The sequence below is a fragment of the Capricornis sumatraensis genome, chromosome 3 (genome assembly GCF_032405125.1).
Source record: "Capricornis sumatraensis isolate serow.1 chromosome 3, serow.2, whole genome shotgun sequence".
Lineage (NCBI taxonomy): Eukaryota > Metazoa > Chordata > Mammalia > Artiodactyla > Bovidae > Capricornis > Capricornis sumatraensis.
In genome coordinates this window covers 134,162,042-134,174,222 of record NC_091071.1, presented here as the reverse complement: position 1 = coordinate 134,174,222, position 12,181 = coordinate 134,162,042, and the positions used below count along the sequence as shown (strand labels likewise).

Sequence of the window (12,181 nt, the reverse complement as noted above, 5' to 3'; positions counted from 1 at the left end):
ACTGACTCAATGGACATAAGTTTGGGTAAACTCTCGTAGTTGGTGATGGACAGGGAGGCCTGGCATGCTGCGGTTCATGGGGTCGCAAAGAATCGGACACGACTCAGTGACTGAACTGAACTGAACTGAAAATCTTTAATGTTAGTAATAACTTGGGGCTTCCCAGCTGGCGCAGCGGTAAAGAATCCACCTGTCAATGCAGGAGCCACAAGAGATGCAGGTTCAGTCCCTGGGTCGGGAAGATCCCCTGGAGAAGGAAATGGCAACCCACACCAGTATTCTTGCCTTGGAAATCCCATGAACAGAGGAGCCTGGTAGGCTACAGTCCATGGGGTCGCAAAAGAGCTGGACACGACTGAGCGGCTGAGCACGCACACATGTTGAGCATTCTCAGCTTACATTAAGACCCTAAATATTAGTAACAATACCATATATTGTTTAAGGATATGTGTATTAAAAATATTAAAACATATAGTAATAATGAATAATTAACACAGAAAAGTGGTTTCTGTTGTGGGATTAACAGAACATCACTAAATAAAAATACAGAGGGGAAGTGACTAAATTTGTAATATTTTACTACATAAGCTCAGCAATAGATATACAGACAGTAAAATAAATACACCTCTGACCACATTCTCTGACCACAGCGCAATAAAATTAGAAGACTATAATGAGCCAAAAGGAAACCCTATACGTTCTTGAACTGAAAAAAGGAGTTTCTCTCTCTCTCTACTGCATTTAGCCCTTACCAGTTCAGTTAACAAGTTCTGCATGAAAACAACCAGAGCATGCCATATAGAAAGTATCTCATAGCACTGAAAATGCTGTCAGAGCTTTTCTGGTGTATACATAGACAATCCTTAGAACAAGACAGCCTAGAAGCATCCCAAAGTTACCATCAAAAAACACAAGTCCAATTTTATTTAACATGATTCAAGAGATAGGGTAGAAGGGGGGCTTCCCTGGTTTCTCAGTGATAAAAAATCCACCTGCCAATGCAGGAGGCTTGTGTTTGATCCCTGATCTGGGACGATCCAACATACCACAAAGGAACTAAGCCCCAGTGCCACAACTATTAAGCCTGTGCTCTAGAGCCCGGGAGCTGCAACTACTGAGTCCACGTGTCCCAAATAGGAGAAGCCACCTCAAGGAGAGGCCCATGCACAGCAATTAGAGAATAGTCCCTGCTCTCCAAAACAAGAGAAAAGTCAGCAATGCCAAAAACCCAGCACAGCCAAAATCAAATAAATATGTATTTTTTAAAGATAGGGTAGAAGGGATGGGGAGGGGGGTGGCAGGTAGAATGAGTTCTTTAAGGTTTGGTGAAAGGAGAGTGCTCATTACTTACCAGCCCCGTCCTGCCTGAGCTTCCTAGTTCAGCACCACACACCTCCTCTGAAGTCAGTGGCTTCACCTCACTTAGAGACAAAGGAGCTGTCCAAGCCCAATTCTTTCTCTTTCCTTCTTTCAAACACCCAGCCCTCCGGACTGACTGAGACTTCTGTTAGTGCTGTTTCACGCCCACCGTCTTAAGTCATTCACCTTTCCCAGCAGAGCAAAACTGGCAGCTGTGTGTGTGTTTGTAGAATTTTTAAGGAATTCCCCTTTCTGTCACCTCCTCTCTGGCAAATTTTAATTTAATGACTGTCTCTCCTTCGTCTCCTCACCCACACAAAATTTCCACAATGGTACAAACTGTCCCCCACCTTCAGAGTCAGAGCAGTTTCAGTTTCACTTCTCAACTAGTTGCGAATGATCACTGAATACACTAAAGAAAGCAGATGTAAGTCAGAGGGTTCCTTTCCACTGGTTAATGGAAAGGGAAAGGGTGTCAGCTTCTAGAAGAAGAAACCACTCCAGGTGTTTTGAGCAGAAAAAACATTGATATAGGTGGATACAGGTGCTTACAAAAGTGTTGTAAGGACTTGAGGAATGGTCTCCTAACTGAGTTTCTGAGAAAGATTGCCAGGGCTCCCAGAAAGACCTCATCTTGGCCCAGGCAGTGGGGACGCAGGAGGCTGTCAACAGTAGCACTGAGCTGAAGAACACCTCGGGGCTCCCCTGGTGGCCAAGTGGTTAAGAATCCTCCTGCCAATGCAGAGAACATGGATTTGATCCCTGGTCCAGGAAGATCCCACAGGCCGAGGAGCAACTAATCCCATGTGCTGTAACTACTAAAGTTTATGTGCCCTAGAGCCCGTGCTCTGCAACAAGAAAAGCCACTGCAATGAGAAGCCTGCACACCACAACAAAGAGTAGCCCCTGCTCACCACAACTAGAGAAAGCTCGCATCCAGCAAGGAAGACCCAGCAGGGCCAAAAATAAAATAAAGAAATCTTAAAAAAAAAAAAAAAAAAGCTCAGTCAATGATCCCAAGATCAGAGGGTCAATCAGCCCCCCATCTGCCTCCTCTGTCCCCACAGCTGGTAACTGGACTTAACAATGTGCTGCTCGAACCCCATCACCACCGCCATGCTTGCCAGCAGGGAAACCAAGAGCAGCCAGCCACTTGGTCTCTCCTCCACTTGTTTACAGATCCTGCCCACATGTACCTTAATTCACATCCTGGTTGTAAAGGAGTCTGGGAAATGCAGTTTGTGGTTTTGCACTCTCTAGACCTAAATGAGAATGGGTCCTGAGCACCAACTGACACCAACTGACAGAAGGATATCCCAAAAGAACATTGTTGTCTTCTTTGTGGTTAGATCTTCTGCATAGACCCCAGTGCCTGACTCCTAGTAAGCACTCAATTAGTACTTGAATGAGTGAATAGTTTCAGAATTCACTTCAAGGCAACGGCCTCACTTTCTTAGCTTCCCAGATAGGACCTAGAAGCAAGGGCTACAAACCCTTTTCTGGCTAGCACCTCAATTCTCTTGCCCTTTTGCCTCCTCACCACCAGCTCTGCAATACCTTGGTATGCCAGAACTTTCCAGTTTGAGCACTAAAATTTCCATTGTCCAGGAAATTCCTCACTGACAAACCGGGATGGTCACGCCAGCATCCCATCTTCAGATGGTGAGCATCCAACACTCACAAATTTAGAGTAGAAGTCGTGCTGAATGGAGGGGGAAAATCATCCCACACTTGTGTGACTTTCAACATCAGCTGGCCCCTTACTGCTACTTGGCATGCTATTTCAGGACTGCGGTCAGTTCCTTTCAAAAGCCCCTTCACCCCTTCCACCCTCACAGCTTTCTTCTAACCAAACACCACACACTGGAGCCACTTCTCATCGATCGACCTTGCAGTTGATCGAGTGATCTCTTGCAACCTTCCACCTTCCCCTGCTGTCCCACACCTTCCTGGGCCATCCACTCCCCATTTGCCCTCTTGTCTCCACCCTTTCATCAATCTCTCTCTGCCTTCAGGGACTCCTCCCCCTTCAGCTTGTAAACATGTTCAGTCTCTTCCATCTTAAGAATAAAGAAAACAAAAAACCTGTTCCTCCTGAGATCCCCTAGACTTAACCAGTCTTTCACTCTTTCTCCCTTCATGTGAAGCTGGGATTTCAGAAAGGGAGAGACTGCAATGCCTGCTTCAGGTCCTTCAGTGTCTCAATTCACTCAAGATGCCTCTACTGGTATCCCCTCCACCCCACACCCTCTCCACAGGGACACTCAGTGCCATACTGGAACCCGAAACAAAGGAAACATCATTAATGTGGATACTGTCTTTATTGAGAAATCTGATATTTTCTTCATCATGGATTTTTGGCATTCATGTCAATGTTTTCAAAATCTTGCATTAAAATATTATTTATCTTGATTTTTCACACCCCCTCAAGTGATGGGCCTGAAATGACTGCCTCACTTGCCTCACCCGAGTGTCCTCACCTGATGGTGCTCTTCTAGAGGCCTTCGTGGCCTCCTAGTGGCCAAATCCATGGTCACAGGGAAGTCTTCTTTTACCCAAGCATTCTGATACTCTTCCTTGAAACTCTTCTCCCTTGGCTGACTTCACACCACTACATTTTACACTGTCTCCCTCTGATCTTCTCCAACCCCTCAGCACTCTTTCTGTACTGCTTCTTAAATGAGGGGGTGCCCTAGCATCCATCTCTCATGCTAGTCTGTCTATTCTTCCTGCCTGTGGCCTCTCCATCTCCAAAGAGATCTATCAGAATGAACTTTCTGAAGTTTGTGCTTGGACCAAAGCACTTTCCTAAATTCAGACCTTTCAGTGACTCACCTCCCATCGCAGGTTCCAATTTCCTTTGCATTCAAGACTCTTCCAGGTCTGGCACCTGCCTTTACCTCTCATTAACACACCTCACACATTCAGCTTCAAACCAACCTCAACAAGGAGTTCTTACCCACACCTTTGCACCTTTGCCTGGATTACCATGCTCAGCTTGCAGGGCCAGCTGAAGTGTCTCCTGCATGTAAAGCTTTTATGGGAAGAACTCACCCAGACTTAGTCAGCAGTTCCTTTGTTCCATCACCATATTATGTATATAAAGCTTTGCGGCACCCAGCATAGCCCCAGTAGGTGACAGTAAAATGTCACTTTATCAGGCTTTTCAATGTTTCTCACAGAATGCCAGCTTTGTCCGCAAACCATCTGATATCAAAAGCACGTAACGTTCCCAGTAGCATAACTGCCAGGATGACTGGTTCCCGGCATACTTAAACCTATTCCAGGACAGATACACTTAATAGTCCCTTTTTTGTACTGCTTTGCTCATGGCATGGCCTGAAAGCAAGGTCATGTTCACTGAGCCACAGCATGCAAGCAAATGTAATTTCCCAGCAATACAACACAACTGAGTGGCAATGTGGAGAAGCCTGCCTTGCCAGCTGCAGAGAGCAGCATGTAAACCTGGAACTTTCAGGTGTCTGGGAATCCCCACTGACATATGAAGACGAAGTGCCTGAGAGAGTCATCCAGAGGCTTCTAAAGAGATAAAGGAAGAAAAGGTTACATGATCCTGACCACATTATAGCAGTTCAGTGCATCCACAGGACCCCTCTCTTCCTCCTCCATTTGTGTACAGAACCTGTGGGTGCGGGCTCTGCGTGTGGCAATTTGAGCAGCCAATATAACAAAAGCAGCTTTTCTCCATCCATAGGCATTTTAACCCTAAGATAGTGCACAAAATGCCATTTTGTGCCCACTATTTAAAGTAACATGCTTAGTAAGAGATCATCACGTGGGTCCTGGTTTCTGGAATGCTGCAGAAATGGTCTAGAAGACCATGTATTGAAGCAGAAACACAAATGCATTCCAGTTTGGAATTATTTATTGCGCATTTTTAATTTTTCATATGTTTCATTTTTTAATTTAATATTTAATGCATACTTTTACCACTGATACATTATGTATATGAAAATACATAATGTATCAGTGGCTGTGCTGTGCTTAGTCACTCAGTTGTGTCAACTCTTTGCAACCCCTGCGGACTGTAGCCCACCAGGCCCCTCTGTCCATGGGGATTCTTCAGGCAATAATACTGGAGAGGGTTGCCATGCCCTTCTCCAGGGAATCTTACTGACCCAGGGACTGAACCCGGGTCTCCCACACTGCAGGCGGATTCTTTACCAACTGAGTCACCAGGGAAGCCCATCAGTGGCTAAGAGGATGCATTAAAAATTTATCATATTTGGCTTCCCAATCATACATTTCAATTACAGCAAATTGCCCACAAGCTATAGTTATCTCAATTATAAAATGACATAAAATTAGAAGGTATATCTTCTAAAGTTTCTTTGACGAAGCTCAGCCCCATGACTCTCATGGAAACTCCTACAAATTTCAACATAACATTACCTCACATCACTTCTCTGATTCCTATGGGCTGCAGAAAATGCGGGAATGAAATAATCCCAGAAGGAGAAAGAATCTAGACCAAAAGGAGATGGTGAGTCATCTAACTGTACTGAAACATGAGCAGAGTCACTAGGGAAAACTGCTTAATGCACTGGCCCACTCCTCTTGAATCAAAGCAAATCTTCACCAGGGCAAACTACCCCTAGAGAGCACAAGCACCCAACATTACCTCCCTTCCCTTACCTACTTTCTTCTTGAGTACTGTCATACGCGGTAAGCTCCCACTCATCTACATTAAGTTGCAGTGGAGTCCTGGCGAGGACTGCCAAGTTTACCCTCCTAGGCCTCGAACAGACTGGTCATCATTACAGGGCCCCAGCGGGCAGGCACTTGTGTCATGCCTACTCATCCTTACATAATCTACAAGGAAGCAAGATGGAGATGGTGGTAGAATAAGACACATGCTCAGAACCTGGTTGTCAGATCCAGGAGACAGAGCTTGTGAAAGGAAGATTTTGCAATTCTGTGGGGTAACAATGCTGTTGTTTAAGAACTGGGTGAGGCTCCCTGGGGGCTTCACTGTCGGCTCAGGGGTAAAGAATCCGCCAACCAATGCAGGAGATGCAGGTTCAATTCCTTGGTTTGAGAAACTTCCCTGGAGTAAGAAATGGCAACCTGCTCCCGTATCTTGCCTGGAAAAGTCCATGGATAGTGGAGCCTGGTGGCTACAGCCGATGGTGTCACAAAGAGTTGGACACAACTAAGTGACTGAGGACACACACTGTATCGAATACAGTAGTACAGTATTACAAGCCCAGGACATTCACTTGATGCCAGCCCCTGTGGGCCAGCTATTTACTGTACTACTGTACTTTCAAAGTACTGTACTGTAAGCTTTCAAATGTTTTCTTGGAACATCACTGAAGGTCCACTGTTTACAACTCTGTGCTTTCAATGCAAGAGGCTTGGGTTCTGAAGCAGGAGGAAGATGGGTAAAGTGATAGGAGATTCATTCCCTGTGAACAGAAACTCTAAGACAAGAATAGCAGGACAATTAAGAAAGGAAGACTGAGGGCAGCCACAGAAAACTTACATAGCAGGTGAACCCCTAAATTTAGCTGGACTGTCCCCCACTCCTTCCCTAATACTTTAATCTCTGTCCTAACTCTGTAACTTTGCAAGAATACTTACCTCCATCTGGAATGTCCTCTTTACTCTCCACCTCTACAAATTAATATCGAAATCTTTCTCCAGCTTCCCAGGTGGCATAGTGGTAAAGAATCCACCTGCCAATGCAGGAGACTCAAGAGATGTGGGTTCCATCCCTGGGTCCGGAATATCCTCTGGAGAAGGAAATGGCAACCCACTCCAGTATTACTGCTTGGAAAATTTCATGAGCAGAGTAGCCTGGCAGGCTACAGTCCAAACGGTCTCAAAGAGCTGGACACGACAAGCACGCAGGCAAACTTTTCTCAAAGCCTAATTCAGGTTTCTAATTCAGGTTTCTCTGCTCCTTGAGGTTCCCTGAATGATTCCACATAAATGATTCCACATAAATCTCCTTCAGGACTAGTATAATGTTTACTATATAAATGATATCACTTAGTCCTTAAAAAAAGAGACAGCGAGGAGGCTGGGCCCTGTGCAGGCCACACATTTCTCATTCTCAAAGTCAGGAGACCTCTTAGACTATACATGCGCAGAAAGGCTACTTAGAGGTCAAAAGAGAAGAAGTCCAAGAGATATTCTACCCAAACACCTCTGTGGTAGAACCTATTTTAGCTAACAATGCATGCACACACATGGGAGGAGGATCTTGAGATATACCAAATACAGACTCTGAACCAGGCAAATCAAAATAATTGGCCACAGGAAAACCAGAAGAAATGCTTCATAAAAGTGATTAAAACTGCCACAAGGGCAAGATTCAGGGACTCTCACTCTGAGTCTGCCCGTGTGTCTATTCACACATATGGTACTCTTTTTCCTCCTAATAAATATTTAACTTGTTTCATTACTCTCTGTCTTTGTGGGAATTCTTTTCCTCAAAACCAAAGGACCAGGGCCTTGTCACTGACCGCTGGTCAGGTGGCTAGGATTTGGTGCTCTCATTGCTGTGACCCAGCCTCAACCTCTGGCCGGGGAACAGAAGTCCCCCTACAAGTCACTGCAGGCTGAGGCCACCTGAGATCATACCTATCCCTGGTTGAGGAACAAGATCCCACATGCCATTCGGTGCAGTCAAAATTAAAAAGAAAAAAAAGTAAGAGAATTCTTGACCTATCATAAAAAATACAAATTAAAATTTAAAAAAAGAAACTGAGGGATGGATGATCTTAAAAAAACCAAAGAAGAAAAAAGATTAATGACTATATCATTCACCCCAGAGCAACAACAAAACAGAAAGCTCTGGTTTTGTGTTTGTTATGTATTATTTGTTTGAAAAGTACTGTACACCTATTACAGTACAGTACTATACAGCCATGGAGAAGAAAATGGCAACCCACTCCAGTATTCTTGCCTGGAGAATTCCCATGGACAGAGAAGCCTGGCAGGTTACAGTCCATGGGTTTGCAAGAGTCAGACACAACTTAGCGACTAAACCACCACCACCATTGTATAGCCAATTGTGTTAGTTGGGTACCTAGGCTAACTTTATTGGACTTAGGAACAAACTGGACTTACCAACATTCTCTCTGAATGGAACTTTGGGGACTTACTATACTTGGGCCAGAACAGAAACTGGAGGAAAGCATCTGACGCACCAAGCGGTGGCTTCCAAGGCAAGCATGAAGCTCCTGTGGGCTTCCTGCCTGGCAGCCTGCCAGAACCACAGCCCAAACCAAACTTCCTGCTCCAGGGCTCTTTGCCCCCACACCTTAAAAACTCTACAGGTGCACATCACATGCTGTCTCTCCAGACAGTAGACTCTCCCTTGTGTGGGCAAAGAACATACCTGGCATTGGGCGGGTGTGTGTGGTGGGCGGGGGCAGGGTGGGGGGTGGTTGGGGATTACTTGTCTCAAGCCAAGACAACAGTGGGCATAGCTTTTGCTGGTAATGGGGCTTGAGGTCACCCCAGGGACCAAACCTATACTTCCTTTACAGTTATGAACAAGTCCACTGCCACCACTCAAAAGAACTACCCACGACTATCCCCTGCAACACCCCAACTGTGCAAGATTCCCAGGGGGCAGGGGCAAGGGGCCCTTGCAGGCCTGCAGGTGAAGTGGATTCACCTTGTAGAGCAGGTGCCAGATGATAAATAACAGTGTTAAATGAAGTGCAAATGTCACTTTCAAATATAAAACATGAAGTCCTTAGGAAAAGCCATTTTAATCAGAATGTCCAACCCAGAAGCTATAAGTAGAACAAGTGCTAACACTAAAAATGCAACTTCTGTAGGGCAAACACTTTCAAAATTCCCTTACAAACCCTAGCCTTTTTTCTTTTGTAAGTGTTGGAGTTAGGCCAAGTTTCTTTTTTTTTTTTTTGGCTCTCCCAAAGAAACTTTTTAAAGATTATTCAGGGGAACCACTGAAGGGAAATTACCCAGAACTCCTTTTATCTTATCTGAAATCTCTTACCTGAAGCAGGTCAACCCTCAGAGCCCTGTTTTAGTTTTAAATCATGTTTTGTTGGGGTCCAGCAAGCTCTCTATTGGCTCTTCATCTCAACGTGTAAACAAATTTCAAATGTCAGCAAATGAAACTATTGGAGAACCTTGGTGTCCTTGAACTTACTTCCTGTAACCTTCAACTAAAACCTTGTTCTGAATTTCAGTGGCCTTTGTTCGATTGCCTTCCACTGTTAATATTTAAAAAAATATGCCCTGACCAGACATTCCCCAGTTCCTTTTAAGGGAAAACGCGGGGGAGGTAGGAACAAGTTTATTTCAAGGCTCTACAAAAAGTCTTATCAATCAGTCATTGCGAACTTTCCTAAGGCAAGCTGTTCTTCCAGTTTGCCAAAACACACATCACACACTGCTTTAGGAAAGAGAAGCCCTAAGTAGCCTACTTCACCAGGCTATTACAAAACAGTAAAAATTCCCGTCCTAGCAGTCGCTCTGCGGAGACACACACTACAGCACAGAAAGTCCCAGTTCTCATCAACTTTGCCAAAGGAAGGCTGCCAAACTTTTCATCAGGTCACGCCCGGAAGGGAGCAACCCTTGGGATATCCTTAAGCAAAGTTTACAAGACACTGGGGATCTGAAACCAAAATTGCGGTTCTGGGGCACCGCAGAACCCCAGAGCAATGGGGCAACTCATTGTTGGGCGTCTCTTGAGTCTGGGCGATCCCGCGCCCAAACGGGTACCTGGGATCCTGGGAGACTCAGGCGGCCCTCCTGGGAACTGGGGACGCGGGGCGCTCCAGCTGGTCTGGGGCCCTGGGGGCAAACCGAAGATAACAGATCTATGAAGGGAAGGAGAGGGTGGGAGGAACTGAGAGAGTAGCATTGCCATTTATACCCCACGAAGTGTAAAACAGCTAGTGGGAAGCTGCTGTATAGCACAGGGAGCTCAGCCCCACGCTCCGTGAGGACCTGGAGGGGTGGGATGGGGGCCTGGAGGGTGGGAGGGAGGCTCAAGAGGGAGCGGATGTACTATACTTATGGCTGATTCTTGGTTGTTGTTCCGCAGAAACCAACACAACGCTGCAAAGCAATTGTCCTCCAATTAAAAACTTAAAAATTCATGAACATAATATATATATCTCTCTCTCTCCAGGACTGAGTCACCTGCTAGAAGTCCCACCCCTCCCCTGCCCCCTGCCCCCACCCCCGCCTAGGCACAGTGCCAGGAAGCGCCAGTCCGGGTGAACTCGAGGCAACGTGGGAGGGTCGGGGTGGGGGTGGGGGGTGCACCTACCGTCCAGCCTGCGGCGAGGCTCTCCTCTGGCGGCAACCCAGACTTCACTCCGACGCCTGAAAATCCGCAGGCAAGATGGAGAAAAAGAAACCGAAAGTCTGAAAGCAGACGTGGCTTTCCTGTCCAGTCCGCAAGCGCTCTGGCCTTCCTCTCCCTGGACTTGTCTCTCTCTATAAAAACTTTTCACTTTATAAAAGTCTGATGGTCCGACATTCACTATGTTAGACCCAGAGACCCCACTCTCCCGCCCTTCCAGTAGAACCGGTGCCAGGCCACAGCCCCTGTGTCGGCTATTTCCTGTTTTTACTTCTCTACGTGTTTGCTATGAACTCTGGGCGGTTGCTTACCAAGCAGTTCTAGTTGTCTCTAGCAACAAGCACTAGTAGTTTTGTTGCTGATGTACTGGAAAATAATAAATAGCAAATGTAAAAGCGCTATATGCTTTATTCCTCACAACTACTTTCTTCTGATATTTTTTTAAGTTTCTTAACTTTTTCTTGAAATATATTTAAACTTACAGGAAAGTTGCAAAAATAACTGGAAATGAAAATATTCCATTTCCCAGAGCCCTACTTGAATTTCTATAATACCAGATAACAACATCAGAAGAGGTTTAGCAAAATTTAAGGGGTAGGGGTTGGAGGTGGGAGGGGATAACCTTCACTTAAGTAATCCAGTCAGCCACTAAATAAATAAGCATGCACGCAACAATAAAAGAGGTTGGTGAGGCCGGTGAGTGAGGAGGAAACAAGTGTCCAGAGTTGCTATATTATCTAAAATGTCCAGTGTTCTGTACACCTTTCTATATTTAAAACATAACCAGCAAGGACTTATTGTATAGCAGGTGGATCAAAGTTATGTGGCAGTCTGGATGGGTGGGGAGTTTGGGGGAGAATGGATACCTGTATATGTATGCCTGTTTCCCTTTGCTGTTCAACTGAAACTATCACAAAACTGTTAATTGGCTATATACCAATAGAAAAGAAACTTTAAATTTTTAAAATACAAAACGAAATGTCCAGTTTCTAACAAAAAGTATGAGGCATGCAAGGAAACAGGAAAGTATGACCCAAACACTGGGAAAATAGGCAACAGAAACTGTCTTTGAGAGCAACAGGATGTTGGATTTACCAGAAAAATAATTCAAAGTAGCTATTATAAGCATGTTCACAAAACTAAAGAAAAGCATGATTAAAGTATGACAATAATGTCATACCAAATAGAAATATCAATAGAGATATAATCAGCCCCTAGAGCAGGGATGTGACTCTGTAATTATAGAAATGAACCAGACAGAAATTTCTGAATTTGAAAATTACAATAACTAAAATAACTTTATTAGAGGCTTAACTGGAAACTCAAACTGGCAGAAGAAAGAATAAGCTATCTTGAAGATAGATAGATAGAGATTATGTTTCCAAGAACAGAGAAAAATAAAAAGAGCCTCAGAGAAATGTGGACATCATTAAGCACACCAGCATGTGCATATGGGGATACTAGAAGGACAGGGGAGTGAAGAAGGAACAGAAAAAATAT

At 44.9% G+C, this 12,181-nt stretch overlaps 1 protein-coding gene across 2 annotated transcripts in view; it reads right to left on the bottom strand.

The window, feature by feature from the left end:
* The window catches only part of CFLAR (CASP8 and FADD like apoptosis regulator), a 50,711-nt gene extending 39,789 nt beyond the window's left edge, over nt 1-10,922 (bottom strand). The window contains exons 1-2 of one of the 2 annotated variants that reach the window (XM_068967310.1): nt 10,646-10,657; nt 10,093-10,164 (exon numbers count right to left, since the gene is read on the bottom strand). The gene's annotated coding sequence lies outside the window, so the exon portion shown is untranslated. Of the gene's footprint in view, nt 1-10,092; nt 10,165-10,645 lie in introns of both variants that reach the window. The other variant, XM_068967309.1, reaches the window with a different exon arrangement.
* Between the last annotated feature and the right edge of the window lie 1,259 nt (nt 10,923-12,181).